The 18587-nt window shown below is 36.5% G+C and overlaps 1 protein-coding gene across 1 annotated transcript in view; it reads right to left on the reverse strand.

The window, feature by feature from the left end:
* The window catches only part of LOC101740731 (major royal jelly protein 1-like), a 198324-nt gene that overhangs the window by 110819 nt on the left and 68918 nt on the right, over positions 1 to 18587 (reverse strand). The gene's annotated exons all lie outside the window — the stretch shown is intronic.

The raw sequence follows: 18587 nt of genomic DNA on the forward strand, positions 1-18587 counted from the left end.
ATTTACGTTCTAGATGTCTATGGGCTCCAGTAACCACTTAACACCAGGTGGGCTGTGAGCTCGTCCACGTTCACAAAGCAATAAAAAAAATATATATACTTAGTCTGGCCATAAATACTGCTACAATAAAAAATAAAAAAGAATCTATTGCAAATAACATTTATTACTTTTACAGTGTGTTAGTTTAATACACAAATATAAAACAATTTAACGTATAAAAAGCTTATTCGAAGTGGTCTCCATTGGCTGCAATACAATCCTTTAAACGTTGAGACCGGTTATCAATGGAAGCACGCACTCTTTCCATGGGAAAATTTTTCACTGGCCATCGTACGGATTGTTTCAGGGACTCCAAATTATCATGGCGTTTAGAGCAAGCCGTACTCTCTAAAACTGACCATAAATCATAATCCAGCGGATTAAGATCGGGACTAGACGACGGTCAGTCTTCAGCACTGATGAAGTCCGAAACGTTCGTTTCCAGCCAAGACTGCGTAGACCGAGCTTTATGACCTGGCGCCGAGTCTTGCTGGAAGGACCGTTCTTGATTATTGAACATGGTGTTGTTAAGGGGCTTCACTACCTTCTCAAGAATGGTATCTTGATACACTTGTGCCGATGTTTTGATACCTTTTTCACAAAAGTATGGCCCAGGCACTCCTTCATAGCTAATACCCCACCAAACCATCACTGAAGTCGGATAGTGCCCACGTAGCACTCTGTCGACTAAATTAGGAAGCTTTGAGCAAAAATACGGTTATTCTGTTTGTTAAAATGTTGCTCAATTGTAAAAATTTTCTCATCCGTAAACAAAGTTTTTCTATGCGTACCACTTCAGTAGTTGTTTCGATTTTACCACCCTATTCTCTTTTAAATTATCAGTTAAGAAATGACCAGTACGTCTCTTATAGGCTGCAAGTCCTAAGTCATCTTTTAAAAACGCGACATGGTTCTAGGTGCTATCTTCACCTCCCGAGATAAAATCTTTTGCTTTCGGACAGGATTTCTTCGAATTCTTTGCCTTACTGCTTTGACCACCTTTTTCGTACGAACACTACGCGGACGGCCAGATCTTTTCTGTCACAAACATAGGTCTCATTGCACCTATTAATAGCCCGGTACACAAACATTTTACTAATACCAAGCGTATGGAGAGTTAAAAATTGCATTTGGCTCCATACCTACTTTGTTTAATGCAATCACAGTGATTCGGTTCTCTTTATCACCCCACTCCATTTTAATATCGCAAAATATTGTACAATGGATTGGCGCCAAAATGAGAAAACTCAATGAGCAATCATATGAAAATGACAGATTCCAAATTCAATTGTAATGTGTTTAATTCAAATGTATTAAAAGTATAAGATAACGAATTCCATATTTCCAAATATTCCAAATTTTTTACCAAACCGTTAATCGCAAACTACCCGGAATAATGATAGGTATTGGTTGCTGGAAGCGTGGCAGGTTTCAAATCATCAATTCAATAGGCTATTGGATGTTTATGAATGAATAACGTCTTGTATTAAAATTGACCTGCGAAATTTGCGTGAAGCTGGTGGTCGGGTCAGCTAGAAGCCGCGCGGTATTGAATGTCTCACACTCACATCATTATAATATGTATATGATTCGATTTAAATCCAGTACTGCTGTAGAGCAGATGAGTTTTGAAACTATGACAGTTTCGACCCGATCGACCCGAAATCAAACTCGCAAAATTATTATTTGCGTAATTACTGGTGGTAGGACTTCTTGTGAGTCCGCATGGGTAGGTACCACCACCCCGCCTATTTCTACCGTGAAGCAGTAATGCGTTTCAGTTTGAAGGGTGGGGTAGCCGTTGTGACTATATTGAGACCTTAGAACTTATATCTCAAGATGGGTGGCGCACTTACGTTGTAGATGTCTATGGGCTCCAGTAACCATTTAACACCAGGTGGGCTGTGAGCTCGTCCACCCATTTAAACAAAAAAAAACTATATAATTGAGATTTACCGTTCATATCTCAAGGTCAGTGGTAGCAACCATATGATAATATGAGAGAACCAGTTACTGTTGATAATTAAATAAATATAAAAACAAGCTTGTATGGCCAACTATGTTGTTTAGAAAAAATAAATTTATAAGTAATGTAATTATAAGGTATTAATATTCTAAAGGACTTTATTGTCTTTGCGAACTTATCCTTATTTGTTATACATTGATTTCCTGTTTGTTTCGAATTAATTGTTAATTAAAACAAAATTTTTTAAAGTTTAATTGGTTTTTGAATTTAGTAAATATAGCACTGTATTTATTCATCTATATATTAATACGGGAAGCAAAAATTTTGTATCCCTTTTTACGAAAATTGCGCGGACGGAGGAGTATGAAATTTTCCACACTTATAGAGAATATAGAGACGAAGTGCACAATGCTAATATTTTTTTAAATAATGCATCAAAGATACATTAAATCAATAAAGAAAACATAACACCCACTACCATGTATTTGACACACACACATATACTCTTTGTTTATTGCACTGAAGTATTATCAAAATTTTGTTATTGCTTAAAGTCTGTAGTCAAATTGAAAATTGAACGATGCAGATTTCAAATCACCTAAAACGTGGGTTCGGGTAAGAATAATAAAAATTAAAAGTTGCCGTGGCCTATTTTTTTTTTTTTTTTTTATTGCCTTTTTAGGCAGACGGAGCATACGGCCATGGACTTCAGCAATGCCAGGGGCAGAGCTAAGCCACTGCCTACCGTTAAGTACTCTCCGCCTCGTTTGAAGAAGGGCATGTCATAGCGGCCTGAAGAAAGACATGTCATAGCGATTTGAAGAAGGACATGTCGTAGCCTAAAGGCGAAAGGCTATGACATCTCCTTTTGAGGCGGGTGTGCTCGAGTCGAGTGACGCTATGGAACGGGGTTCAAATCCTGCGGACAGGTACCCATTTTTCCAATAAAACACGTACTAAACGGATAACCATAAATAATTTCCACCATAAAGAAATAATATCGTGTAATAAAAATAAAAATAAAACTCAAAAATCGTAATTTGGGTATTTTTTAGATACCATTAAAACAAAATACCTCAAATGTCAAGGTAAATAACAGCATTTATTTTGTGATGCCCACGTGAACTCTGGTCACCAGTTACCAGACAGGTTATGAGCTTGTTCAATCACTTTTCAATCACCGGAGTAGAGTTCATCCATACTACCTGGAGCCACTGCAGTCATCCACAGTGCGTATCCAGAGGTCTTTTTTGCCACATACCATCCGGCTATGGAATGAGCTCCCCTCCACGGTTTTTCCCGAGCGCTATGACATGTCCTTCTTCAAACAAGGCTTGTGGAGAGTATTAAGAGGTTAGCAGCGGCTCGGTTCTGCCCCTGGCATTGCTGAAGTCCATGGGCGACGGTAACCACTCACCATCAGGTGGGCCGTGTGCTCGTCTGCCTACAAGGGTAATAAAAAAAAATCTTTTGCTAATTTTTTTAATCGTTGAGTTGTTAAGTCTATGTTTGGGTTAACAAAATTGATCACCGTAATCATCTCTTTACCGAGCCGTCCATACTTACTGAAGGCTTCTCCGTGACTAATGACTTAACAGTGAGCCCCGTCCGACTAATGCATCACAACACTGAATTATTAACTTCAACAAATAGCCCTCAATCTATCAATGAGTTAAAACATTCGATTAACCATTATGGCTGGTAATTTTCTTAGGGAAGGGGGGATGTTAACAAATCGAGTCCATCACTGCCTGTCTCGGGTTTATGAAACAATATTGGCACGAGATTTTGCGAGCCACGAAAAAAACTAAAGTTAATCATTTTATATTTTTTATATTTACGAAAAGCACTGCTGCTTCAGATACAGGTTTTATCACTTAGTTCAAGCACAGATGCAAATTGTGATTGTGTTTCTACTTCTATAGATGTTAACAATAACAATTTTTCCAATTACGTTCGGTGCTATAGAATGTTTTTATTACAAAACATAATAATATGTATATTAGTGCAAGTGCCATGATAAAATTACGTGGGAAACAATATAACTATGCAAAATATATCTAATTCGCGCATGGTGCAGTAGACACACACTCATCACTTTTTATTATTATTCTCATTATCCTCTCGCAGGTCTGCTGGAAGAGATTTCTTAAAGAAATAAGCAGTGCCTTTGTACATAATTTTCCTATTACTCTGTACTATGTCTTCTTTTCTGTGTGTACATAAATAAATAAAAAAATAAAATAGACTGGTCATAAATTGTATTTCTTTTGAAATGGCGTATTCACGAAATATTTATTTAAAAACGAACCATTTTCGTTATCGTATTTTGGTAATCTAGCAAGAAAGCCCTTAAAACGTTTAAAGGACTGTATTGCAGCCCATGGAGACCACTTCGAATAAGCTTTTTGTACTTTAAATTGTTTTATATTTATGTATTAAACTAACACACTGTAAAAGTAATAAATGTTATTTGCAATAGATTTTTTTATTATTTTTAATTGTAACAGTATTTTTGGCCAGACTAAGTATATATATATGATTATACATATTATGTTATCGTGAGTAGCAATGATCATGTGATAGTCTCTATGGATATCTATTAGTGATTTAAAAAATACACTAGTAATAAAAGTCAATTAAAAAATACGCTTTCAAAGTACTACTGATTTAATTGTTTTTATGGCCACACCACATCTTGAAAAAGTTATGTGCAAACCGCCCCAGGCTGCAGCCACGGCCTTCGCAGACTAGAACTCTATAATATTTCGCTTTATCCACAATTTCGGTCTATCAGAGGCTTCATTCAATTTATTTTATTAACTCTTAAAACTTTGCTATCAATTTGATATTGCTACGCGCTGGGGTTCGGGATAAATAAAAATTCAACTGAAGTATAAATTAAAACTGTATTCAAATGTTGAAATCACTCACCGAACACTTTAATATTTTCAATTCACTTCTTTCGCTTCGCTTCAGGTGATCCGCTCGCTGTTTGGCTTTGAGTAGTTCCGATTACTAACTAACTGCGTACTATCTCTGCAACGCTTTTATAGTCGATACGACATCCCTAGAGTTATTGAGAACATTCCTCACAAGTCGAGTATTTTTGATGTGTGTTTCCGCTATCTGACAATAGGTGGCGTTGTACTTCTCGAGCGTTCTAGATGTTACTAGATCCTTTGATATTCGTTTCGGCAGTACGGCGATAGATGGCGTTACTCTTACCGGCGTAACAATAACATTTAAATACTTCCGGACATGTCTAACGATTTTATAGGCTGTAGACTAAATGGAATAATAGGGTGTTGATTTGTCTTGGTAATTTTGGGATGTGGTTTTAGCTGTTTCAATAGACAAGATCCAGCGTCTCCACGTTATGAATTCTGTATACGTACGAAATGGTATTAAAATTTTATTGTGTAGATTAGCAAAATCCATATTATGATTTTTTGTACTGAAATAAAATTAGATCAGTTGTCTTTATGAACGTCTGGGGTCGATTGGGTGAGGGGCTGTCCTGATCCAATTCCTGTGGTAAGTGCTGCCTAAGTGTGGACAGCTACGACGTAAATGCCGCCACCTACCTCAATCTCATCTTTAACAGTACAGCGGCTGCCCTACTCTTCAAACCGAAACGCATTACTGCTTCACGGCAAAAATAGGCAGAGTGGTGGTACCTATTCGTGCGGACTCACAAGAGGTCTCTGGGTCTGCGGAGGGACTTCGGTTCCCTCTGTATTTTATACCGTATGTTCCATGGGGAGTGCTCTGAGGAATTGTTCGAGATGATACTAGCATCTCGTTTTTACCATCGCACCGCCCCGGTTCATCCATACTACCTGGAGCCACTGCGGTCATCCACAGTGCGTTTCCAGAGATCTTTTTTGCCACGTACCATCCGGCTATGGAATGAGCTCCCCTCCACGGTGTTTCCCGAGCGCTATGACATGTCCTTCTTCAAACGAGGCTTGTGGAGAGTATTAAGCGGTAGGCAGCGGCTTGGCTCTGCCCCTGGCATTGCTGAAGTCCATGGGCGACGGTAACCACTCACCATCAGGTGGGCCGTATGCCCGTCTGCCTACAAAGGCAATAAAAAAAAAAGGTTTAGTGGGCTCCAGTAACCACTTAACGCTAAGTGGGCCGTGAGTTCGCCCACTCACTTAAGTAATAAATAAATTAAAAAAAGATACAGCTCACTGATTTTCTCTTCGGATCTTGTCAGTGGGTCGCCATTCCGATCCGGCGGTAGATTCTGCGAAGCATTGCTCTTGCTAGGGCTTAGTGTTCGCAATGTTATTAGTCCCGTTAGCTCACCTACTCGTTTGGTTACGCTGGCGTAGTCTCTTAAGCTTGGGTATAAAAAAAGAATGTTCACACGCCAGATTTATGTACAAAATTAAATCTATACAAAATATCAGACAAAGAAGTTTTTCCTTTGAAATCGTGGCTAGCTCGCTGCACGCTCAAACAACTTCACGAAGTGAATTGAATCATCCAAACAAGACTCATAATAACTAATACAGCTCACGTACCACATAAACAAATTTATCCGAAACTAAGCCGGCGTGGCTGGGCGGAATATCCGAGAATTTAAACAAATATTTACTGCAGTTCACAAATGTATGACTTGCCGCATCTAGGGGAAAATGATTTCATGGTTATTGAAATTATCTTTTCACTATGACGTTACATACATATTATTATCTTATACCTTTAAGCCAGCAATTCTTGTATATATAATATAATCTGAATCTCGGAAACGGCTCCAACGATTTTCATAAAATTTAGTATACAGGGGATTTCGGGGGCGATAAATCGATCTAGCTACGATTTATTTTCAGAAAATGTTAATTTATTCGTGTTTTCAATTATCAACTTTATCGATAATCAACTTTATATCTCTTCCCGACATCTATTGGCGAATAATAATACTATTTTTAATGCTTTAAAGACACAACAAGATGGCGTTATAAAAATAAAAAAAACATGCAAAGCTCGGTCATTATCTAGTGTATATTATGTTGGAGACGGTCATTAGTTTGGTAGCTAAACGAAACACAGCACAATTCCCGAGAAATGGCAGCATGATTGCGGTATCGGAACTCGGCTAACTTCGTGCTAAGACAAAGCCAAACCGGTGGAGGCGCGTAGACGCTATCACACTTACCATGACATGGGGTAAATTGGGATCCTGGGGTAAATTGGGACAAACCTGCGGAAGATTCTCAAAGTACCTGTAGCACGGAATCTACCTAATTTTGTTTATGTTAATATTTATCAATGTATAGAAGAAAAACCAAGTTAACTATGGAAGTACTAAATATGAGTTAAGTTGGTCCCAAAAATTCGTCAAATTAAATTGAAAATAGTGGTTGAAAAGTGCGTTTTAAAACAGCTTAAAGAACTTTTAAAAAAAGTAATATTATCGTTGTTTTTTCAATAAGATCACAGTTTATATAAGTTTTTAATACACCTAGAAATACCACAACAAACGGTAAGTTGCAATATTCTTATTTTAAATACAATATTTCGACAAAATAAAAAATGTATATTTTTTCCTTTCTTTTTGGGGAAAATTGGGACGTTTGTAGGGTAATTGGGAACGAGACTGGAAAAATTAGGGACGAGAAAACACAAAATTGGAACGCCAAAAGACAAAATAGGGATGGCTTGTTAGGGTTGTCACTGATATCTTATAATAGATTTTTTAGCCTATACTATCACTTAATTGCGTGATGTAAAGAAGGTTAATCAGTTGTAATGTAGTAATGTAGTAGTAGTAATGTTTATCAGTTAGTTTAATAGGTAAAAGAAAAGTATATATATAATTACTTTTATTTCGCGACATTTACCTTGTAATATCTGCCCGGTCGTATGTTCTTTATAGCAATAAAAAAAATTAAAAGTTAAAAGAACTCAAACGAATCAAAACTTTTGTTATTTCAGAATCTATTCACGCGTCGAATCATGATTTTGTTAACATTCAAAACGCACACACAAATAAAAACAGGCCTCAGATTTTAAATGTAACATTAATTAAAAATCCGAGATATCCAATTATGAGTGAGTGAATTAATTGAGTTTAGTTATTTAGCTTAGAAAGAATTTCTTTTATTTTTGTTATTATTGGCAGTAATCAGATAAAGCTGTTTTTTTATCTTATTCACCTGATATCTTACTCTTGCTCAAAGATTATTTTGAAAATGTTGATTAAATAAAATTGTATTATTGCATTTCCAGTCCTTTTGTTTTCTATTTTTTATTCTATTTTATCATTTTGTTTCAGAGTTGTGATTTTTAAGGAAATTAAATAATAATTTTCTAAAATATAACATGCACATACTTTTTTTGATCAATTTATTGTTGATTATCATTCACGTCACATCGCTTCGGAATAGAAACCAGCTTAATTTACACTATGTTGTGTATTGTGCTTAAATTATGGATTGTATTCATCACTTCGGTCCATATAAATAATTATATGGCACCTACCTATATATCGCAGTACTGCGAGTTGACAACCCTTACAAATATCCCAATTTAACGCTTAACCGTGTCAATTTACCCCGGACGCTGGGTAAATTGGGACGGCCATTATTTTACCGATTATTTCTTTAAAATTAATAATTAAAATTATGTAACGGTTTTTATCACCTAGGTACGTTCAAGACTCAACTTATTTCTTTGGTTGAGCAGTGACTATTTAATTGGAACTATTTTAAAATTCAATCTGAAGGTCGATTTTGTCCCTATTTACCCCATTGTACGGTACCAACCAGCCTTCTTGAAGAGCGGTGCCTCCGTCCTAAGAACTGTCATTCGTTTTTGTTGGCTAATGTCAAGTGAAAATCTCTAAATTGTTCTAAGAAAAACGTGATTGGTACACTCAATATTTCTCTTAGCTCGATCACCCTATTCTGACATACATTTAATAACTTCATATGACATTTTGTAAATGCTATTATTAAATGGATCCTTACCACGATCCTTAGTATTAGTGAATTGTCGATACTGAACTTCGAAACTGAAATACCAATGATCACTGACCTTAAGGAATTGCTGTAGTCGGTGAGCTCGTCGTAAGGCTGTAAACTCTTTGATAATGAAAATGAATTTCAGCTTAAAACAATAAATTTTGATAGTTTTTAGATACAAAACCCAGACATAATCAAAGCACGGTGCAACGCACGAAGTACTATTATAAATTTGCGATATAAACAAATAGTATATATATAGTTCGAAGTAGTTCAAAACTTCCATACTGTAAGTAATGCACATCGTATACATGAGCGCAACCACTGTGACGAATTTAAATTAAGCTATTTAGATTCGCCATTATTTTATCTGCTGTTTTGTCAGTTTCATGATACATATTTAGAGCATATTGATCGTTCTGTTTTGGGAGTTTGGATTTTGAGGATATTCCTTTCAAATTTTTATTACCAGTCACTGAATTTATAAATTTCCCAACCATATTCGGGGAAAGTATTGTTACGGGCTGGGGTTCGGGATAAATAAATGTTCTACCAAATTACAACTAAAACTGTATTCAAGACTTAGAAGATTTAAAACACTTCACTAACACTTTAAAATTCTTAATTCGCTCCTTCGCTTCGCTTCAGGTGGTCCGTTCGCTGTTTCGCTTCGCGTAGTTCCGATTACTGACTGACTGCGTGCCATCTCTGCAACGCTTTTATAGCCGATACCAGATCCTAGAACTATCGAGAATATTCCACACATTTCAAGTATTGTGATTCCGCTATATGATAATAGATGGCATTGTATTTCTCGAACGTTCTAGGTGCTACTAAATCCTTCGATATTCGTTCGACTATTCAGCGATATATGGCGTTACTCTTACCGTCGTAACAGTATTAAGATACCTTGGACCGCATTACCATAGTCTAGTATATCCGTTCTTGTGCACGCTAACCATTCAAGAAGCATATGATATTGACACTTCTGCGACTGAATGATCTTTTAAATCTCGTTTAAAAAAGAATATTGTATCTGTCCGCGCGACTAGGTCATATGGATTAATTCTGCTCTAATATCGCATGGTGCGGTGACAAAATAGAGGTATCAGACTTCTGTGAACCGATTACTCGGAACAATTTACGTGCGGTATAAGAAACGATGCAACTTGGTGCACTTGAATGAAGTGAAACCTTCTTTTTCGATGTTGTAGTATTGTGGTTTTCTTCATTTTTCATCCTTAAATCAGATTGCTCTTGTAATAGGGAATGCTGTGTGTAAGAGATGCGATATCTTCAACGTTTATATTATATATATTTTAAATTATAGAGAGAAAAATAAATGTATATAACTAGTCAGGTCATAAGTATTGTCACACAGTAAAAACTTTTCTTTTAGAATGTTGGCCACAAAAAAGTTTATTGAATTCGAATTTCGAATTTTTAAAGAAAATAAAAATGTATACTTTTAGAATTTTACTCATTTTTAAATATGGAGTGGACGCTTAAAGAAGACCGTGTTGCAGTTATTGCGTTGCATCGTTGCAGTTACGCGCCAATTCAATTTTTTAACATACTGAAAAAATTTAATATAACCAAAAGATTCGTTTATCGTACCATCAAACGATACAATGAAGACTCTAGTGTAGATGACAGGTCAAGAAGTGGTCGCCCTCGGTCTGTTAGGACTCCAGCAGTGATAAAAGCTGTGAAGGCGCGAATTCAAAGAAATCCCAAACGTAAGCAGAAACTGTTGGCCCTTCAGCTGGGGTTAAGCAGAACCACGGTGAAAAGGGTGTTAAATGAAGACTTAGGGCTTCGGGCATATCGAAGAAAAACAGGAAATCGTTTGAATGCTCGTCTAATGGACCTGAGACTGAAAAGATGCCGCGCTTTGTTGAAGCGGTACGCGGGAAAAAAATATCGGGAAATTCCTTTTTCGGATGAAAACATTTTTACCGTAGAAGAGAGCTACAACAAACAAAATGATAAGGTGTACGCACACAGTAGTGAAGAAGCGAGCAACCGTATTCCGCGTGTCCAACGAGGTCATTTTCCATCCTCGCTCATGGTATGGTTGGGAGTTTCTTATTGGGGCTTAACAGAGGTACATTTTTGTGAGAAAGGTGTAAAAACGAATGCAGTTGTGTATCAAAATACAGTCCTGACGAACCTTGTGGAACCTGTTTCTCATACCATGTTCAATAACAGGCACTGGGTATTCCAACAAGATTCGGCGCCAGCTCATAGAGCGAAGAGCACACAAGACTGGCTGGCGGCGCGTGAAATCGACTTCATCCGGCACGAAGACTGGCCCTCCTCCAGTCCAGATTTGAATCCGTTAGATTACAAGATATGGCAACACTTGGAGGAAAAGGCGTGCTGAAAGCCTCATCCCAATTTGGAGTCACTCAAGACATCCTTGATTAAGGCAGCCGCCGATATTGACATGGACCTTGTTCGTGCTGCGATAGACGACTGGCCGCGCAGATTGAAGGCCTGTAAAATCCTGTCAAAATCACGGAGGCCATTTTGAATAAACTTTAGTGTCATAAGAATCTACGTTTTGTTAAGTTCATTTTGGTATATGAATGGTTACATAATGAATAAACTTGTTTCAATTATTTTACATTAAACATGTGACAGAATTTATGACCTGACTAGGTATTTTTAAATACATCATTAAAATATTAGACGCTACTCATTGCTAACGCTCGCGCTGGCCTGTAGCAGGTATACTACGCGCATGCGTTCGAGTGCCACGCATTCACTCTCGCTTTGCCTGCGAGGGGGCATGCCTTGCCTGTCTCGAATCTGCTTCGAGGGGACACGTAGGATTGTGTGACTGCTGGAGCCGCCCACTGAGACCCCCTCGACGAGCCCCGGAGGACCCGGTGACCACGGTCACCACTGCAACCAGACGACGAATGCTATAACCGGCGGTTTTCCCGGTGAAACTAATCAACGTTAGCTATTGCAGTTGTAGCCAGGGCTGTGTTGGTGTTCTGAGAACCAATTGTATCTGAGCTCCAAAGACGTAGTGAAAAGCGTTTACAGCGCTTGAATCTTACGCTATTTTGGGCTACTGAGTACACGTCAAGAGGTATCAGCCTCTCAACAAATATCCGATCACAATACTTAAACGATCTTTTATTTAGGTGTAGTGGAAATATATGTCGTTTTATCAATGCATTTACGTAAGGCTTTCTACTTTAATTAAAGTCAACGATCCATCTTCACTGGGTATACAAAAATCCACTTCAGAGATCTCTGAAACGTAAATTCAGAGTTAAAAAGGAAAACACAAGTGTACTGAAACAAAATAATAATGTCGTTGAACATATGAGGGGTAGCTGTTCAGCCACTCGGCTAGAGGACTACATTTTAATGATGTCACACTCCACCTGCACCACAGTGTAGAAAAATTTAAGTAGCTAATCTATTTAGAGGTGCGTCGTTAATCTATCTAAAAATGAATTGCTGTTCGTTAGTCTCGCTAAAACCGAGAACGGCTGGACCGATTTGGCTAATTTTGGTCTTAAATTATGTGTGGAAGTTCAGAGTAGGTTTAAAAGGTAGATAAGTATGAAAATGCTCGCAAATAAATAAAAATAACAATTTTGTTTTTCTTTTGATGTGTCCCCCGTCGGACGGATTCCTTTTGATTGTTTTAAGTTTATTTTATACTAAAGTTTAGGTCTTTTATTTAGCGATTGCGGCACTACGAAGTCTGCCGGGTCAGCTAGTCAAATAATAAATTTATTGTGATTTGCGCTTGTACTGTACCTTCTTCTTCTTCTTATCAACCCCAAGAAGTCCACTGCTGGACATAGACCTTCCCCAAGCCTCGCCACAAAGACCGGTCCTGCGCTGCCTGCATACTTATATCCATACCGTATATACCTACATATATTACTGTATTAAATTGGCTGCAAAAGCTACAAAACGCCGTAGACGTCACATCACAAATTGCATCGCTCGACCTAGTATCAAAATTTTAATTGTGTATTAGTTTTACATGATAACGGCCTGTTTCTTTTGAGGAAGTCAGACCACTTCTCTCTGTCCACAAAAATAAAGTAATCCGCGTTTCAAATTTCATTTTATCTTGTGCGTCGTGAGATACTTTCTAAACATAAATATCTTAGTAATAGGTCGTTGGTCTGTGGCTGGCATATTCAGTCTAAAATGTCATAGAAATAATGAAAAGTTGAAATAAATCTCTAATAGGTAACCTAATACCAAACGTCCGTTTATTTATTCTACTATTTTAGCTTCGCTATGTCATCATCACATTATGTGATCACTATGTCACATTATGTCATCATCACCATCTGCCCTAACAACGCCAGTGCTTTGCTGGATTCGTCATCGAATGGGGATCGCGACCCACTGGGAAGATTCGACGAGATCCTCATTCGGTTTATGTTATATACATTTGTGATTTTAATAACTGTTAGTTTGATACTCTGTGATGGACGACCGCAAGTCCTGCTAGCGGACAGCACAGCCTCTCGACGCGAGCGTCGTGCCGCGACATTTTAATGAACCTCCACTCGACTGCGCGGTTCGCACGCGGCCTGAACAAGCCACTCTTAATTCAGATTCGGCCATTTTGAAACTGTTTAAGGTTAAAAGGATACAATCGCTTAGGCTTTATGGAACGAAGTTTCTTATGGGACGATGCGGACCCTAACCGGGAAAAAACGTCCGTAACGTAAGATTTTTATTATTTATGTATAGTCTTAATATGATGGCTTTACAGTGTCTAATGTATAGTCTATGTGATGACGGTTATTATTATTATTCATATCAATAGCTGTTTCTTTGTGTATTATTATATATGTTTTATATAAATCATTGTGAATAAAATACAGTTGATAACTTTGTAAAGTAGTTTTTTTTTTATCAATAAAAAATCATAATAAAAAATGTTTATACCCGAATAATTATTTTCTTTATACTTCGAATAGAATTTAACATTTAATATTTTACTAAACTTCGTTCCTATCCGGTGTCCCACGACACCACACATCTTTTTTTTATTTAGCACTGGTAGTAAGTAGTATTCTATCTAAATCGGTCGTAATTTTTAAGGTTTTTTTTTTCGCTTTTTTATCCACAAACAAATTGATGTTTCACCTAGAATTTAGTGATTGCTAGAGCCCATAGACATTAGAAAAATAATGCTGAAAGCCGAGACTTGGCATCAACACATTCTTGTTTACGGCACGTCGGTCTACCGAGCAATATCACCCGCTCGGTGGAAGATTTTTTCTCCGTCGTTATACCAACAAAAATATCGAAAAATTGGTAAATAATCCATTAAGGATACTTGGGAATCTGTCACAAATATAAAGTACAGAGTTAGATACAGGCAGTTATATTATTATGTACGTAGATTTTAATAATTATTTTAAGTTTTCACTTATAAAAATTATACTGTTACTTAAGTAATTACCGATAAATAAATAATAGTTTAAAAAAACTAACAAAGCATGAGGTGCTTTTCAGGATATTATAAAAATAACCCTTCTACTCATATCTGTTCATAAAATATTTATAAGTACTGATACCATGCACACCACGCTTTTTTTACAATAAAAATTAAATCATTTTTTCTATAAAACACTATTTTTAATTCAAATTTCTTAAAATTTATTTTTCATTTTTTAGTTTAATTTCAATTATTTAATTTTTTTTAAATATAGAAGTGTCCTTGGTCTTTAATAAATATACCTAATTTCGAGTTAATCCGTCGTTTGGAAGGGGTTCAAAGATTCCGTTACATACATACGTCTGAAGCTAATAAAAGCGTATTAAAAAGGGTTCCTGCCATACTTTGTTGATAGGTCACATACCTCGCTGAATGAATTTTCCGATATAAAGTTTAATAATATAAAAGAAGAATATAAAATAATAGTGATTTATGTTCAGCGTAGCCGATCCAATATACCCCCTGGGTAAATGTTATTGAATCTCTTATTTATTGTCAAGTTCAGGTAATCGATTACCAAATAAGGGAATAAAACCCCATGCTTCTATACACTTAGTACTTAACAGGTATTTATTTGGCCGTGATAATACACAACTTATAATTAAGTGAAATTATAAGTTTGTACACTATTATGATTCTATTTTAATCACAGACTTCACCAAGACTATACTTAAAACAAATATTACAACAGACAAACAATATTTATTAATCTATTCTCAATTTGACAACAGACTATAAGCAGTAAGAAGAGTTTAACAATAAACAAAGAGTATGCATGTGTGTGTGTGTCAAATATATGGTAGGTAGTGTTTGTAATTTTTTTTTATCGATATAATGTATTTTCATGCTTAGTTTAAAAAAAATATCATTCTGCACTGCTTCTATATTCTCTATAAGAGTGGGAAATTTCATACTTCTCCGTCCGCGCAATTTTCGTAAAAAGGGGTACAAAGTTTTTGCTTGACGTATTATTAAGTAAATAGATTAAGTTTCATGATATATTGAAATTCCACCACCGCTGACCACTCAACACCTGGGGGGTAAACTGATTAATCTTCGCAGTTAATAAAAAGTGAGCTTCGGCATTTTGTGATGTGGTCACATTATTCCTATCTGTTTGTGTCCTATCTGTCTGTTTTTACTGGTGGAAGGACCTCCTGTGAGTCCGCGCGGGTAGGTACCACCGCCCTGCCTATTTCTGCCGTGAAGCAGTAATGCGTTTCGGTTTGAAGGGTGGGGCAGCCGTTGTAACTATACTGAGATCTTAGAACTTATATCTCAAGGTGGGTGGCGCATTTACGTTGTAGATGTCCATGGGCTCCAGTAACCACTTAGCACCTGGTGGGTTGTGAGCTCGTCCACCCATCAAAGCAATAAAAAAAAAAGTGTGATTTGTAAGTCCGTTTAATTTTTTTTCACTATTGCTATATGATATGTTCCTTGAGTTTAACTTAAATTTGAATTTAAAAAAGTTGTGTGGTGTCGTGGGACACCGGATAGGAACGAAGTTCCTTATTATAAAAATATTAATTTTAAGTTCTATTCGAGGTATAAAGAAAATAAAACTGGAGGTTCCGCAACATCCCACGGTCATTTGATAACGTGCGAACTTATTGTGGTACACTTCATTCACGGTTGTTTGCATAAGAGTTAGTGTATTGCGCAAACGAACGCTCTGAGATCGTCGTCAATGAATGATAAAAAAATATGTTATTTTTTGTACGTTATTACAAAGTTAAGTCGTACACTATGTGCATTACTAATAAAAATCTTACGTTACGGACGTTTTTTCCCGGTTAAGGTACCCCCCGAATCGTCCCATAAGGAACTTCGTCCCAATAAAGCTTTATAGAACACTTGCAAACAATATATCATAATAAATTCAAGTCTTGCATATTTTAAAAGCAATAACATTTCGCCTAGCACCCTCTGTAAGTGATTTCCATGCGATTGAACACCACCCTGCGGTTTCCGAGTCGTTTATTATATGCATACACATACGATAACTTACAGTTACAATGATATATTGCTGATACAGAAACGACATAGAAAAGCTACACATTAATACATGCTTTTAATGCTTTCTCGACAAGTACTCGTTGTTACTGCTTTTCAGTAACCAAATTTTTTTTAAGCCGAAGCAATTTATAAGCGAAGTAAATTAATGAGAACACCATCACCTACTTCTAGACTAGACTATTTTACAGGTAGACTATTTTGATAATGGATCATCAAGCTTTTTGTAACGGAACGTAGGAAAATTTAATATATGCAGTGGGTGTACGAATGCGGCCTCATACGTATAACGTAAGCGTTGAAGTGGTTAAACTAGATGCATAGATGTAACTAATTCACTAAATAATTACATTTTTATAATTACATATATTTACTCCACAATACAAATAACTTTTCAATTAATATGACCTAAATTTCTAATTCTATCTAAACAATATTAAAATATATTAATTATACTGAGTGCAGATAAAAAGGCCGCGGCTCAGTTTTGTGATAGCTGAAACTATCGCTGCTATTCTGCCGCTGCCTGTAATCTATAAATTAATCTAATCTATAAAATAATAAACTAAACTACTAAAACTAAAATAATATACACTAATCTATAAAAAAATAATCTAATAATACCTAAATTTAAACATATGGCATAATCTACAAAATCCCTGCCTCCGCACTTTGTTGCTTAAGCAGAAATTCCGTATAAAAATATTTGAAGGGGTTTAATCCTTGTGAGACTCTACTTCTCAAAGGCGGAGGCAAGTCATTCCAGATTTTGGATGCGCCCCTTTAAATACCCCTTTGTCACATTTGTTTTTGGTCTAGACTGAGAACGAGCTTTGGTGTGAACATGTCGTTCGGAGGGTTAAAATCATGAAACTGCGACATATCGCAACACCCACTTATGGGTCATTTCGGCGATTCCCTGAAACTATCGTTTCACATCGATTTTTTTATTTTTTTTTATTGATTAGATGGGTGGACGAGGTTACAGCCCACCTGAATTTAAGTGGTTACTGGAGCCCATAGACACCTACAACGTAAATGCGCCACCCACCTTAAGATATAAGTTCTAGGGTCTCAAGTACAGCAGCTGCTTCATCCTTCAAGCCGAAACGAATTACTGCTTCATGGCAGAAATAGACAGGGCAGTGGTACCTACCCGCGCGGACTCACAACAGGTCCCACCACCAGTAAACATGTCTACATTAATGCAAAATTTTCATATCTAGTTTCCTGATATCCGTGTTTATGTGCTCAATAGCGTGTCAGGAGCAGCTTTTATTGGAGGTGTCAATGTAGTTTCAGATCCGCCGCGGCTTACCTGATATGTCATTGTTATATTATACGCATGAAAGTGGAGTTTGTATGTATGTAACTATAAGGAAAAGAAACGAATATGAAATTATAGCATTGATTGTAATATAAGTGAGATATTGTTGTGATTTTACACACTATGATTTGGCTGTACAAAATTCACTTAATAATAGAGAAATCTTGGGAACGAAGATTCAAAAGCCAATAGTGAGCACATGATTCATAAGTGAGCATCTGAGAATGGAGGTCAGTGTGGTTTATTGGGAGAGGTTTGGGAGCTCACTATTAGCAAGCTCTTATCTATACTTCTATACTTATACTTATACTCATTACTTATTACTACTTATTACTTATACTTATTATTATCATTATCAATATTATAAAGAGGAAAGATTTGTTTGTTTGTTTCTATTGAATAGGCTCCCAAACTACTGAACCGATTTGTAAAATTCTTTCACTGTTTGGAAGCTACACTATTCCCGAGTGACAAGGCTATAATCTTTTTTTGAAAAAAATTAGGGATCCTTACTAAAACTCCAATAATGTAATCCAAGGTGTAAAAAAATTACCTAAAATATTCTTCACATCGCGTGCCCTGCGAAAACTATTAATGATAGAATAAAATAATATACTACGACTTTGTAACACACAATATTATTATTTACAAAAAGCGTCGCGGCAGCATATTATAGTTATGCCGCAAAAAGTTTTCTTTTATTTAAAAAAATAAAACAACGTCAAATACATAAGAACCAAGCGGAGCCGGAGCGGGCCGCCAGTA

Source organism: Bombyx mori, chromosome 17 (genome assembly GCF_030269925.1).
Source record: "Bombyx mori chromosome 17, ASM3026992v2".
Taxonomy (NCBI): domain Eukaryota; kingdom Metazoa; phylum Arthropoda; class Insecta; order Lepidoptera; family Bombycidae; genus Bombyx; species Bombyx mori.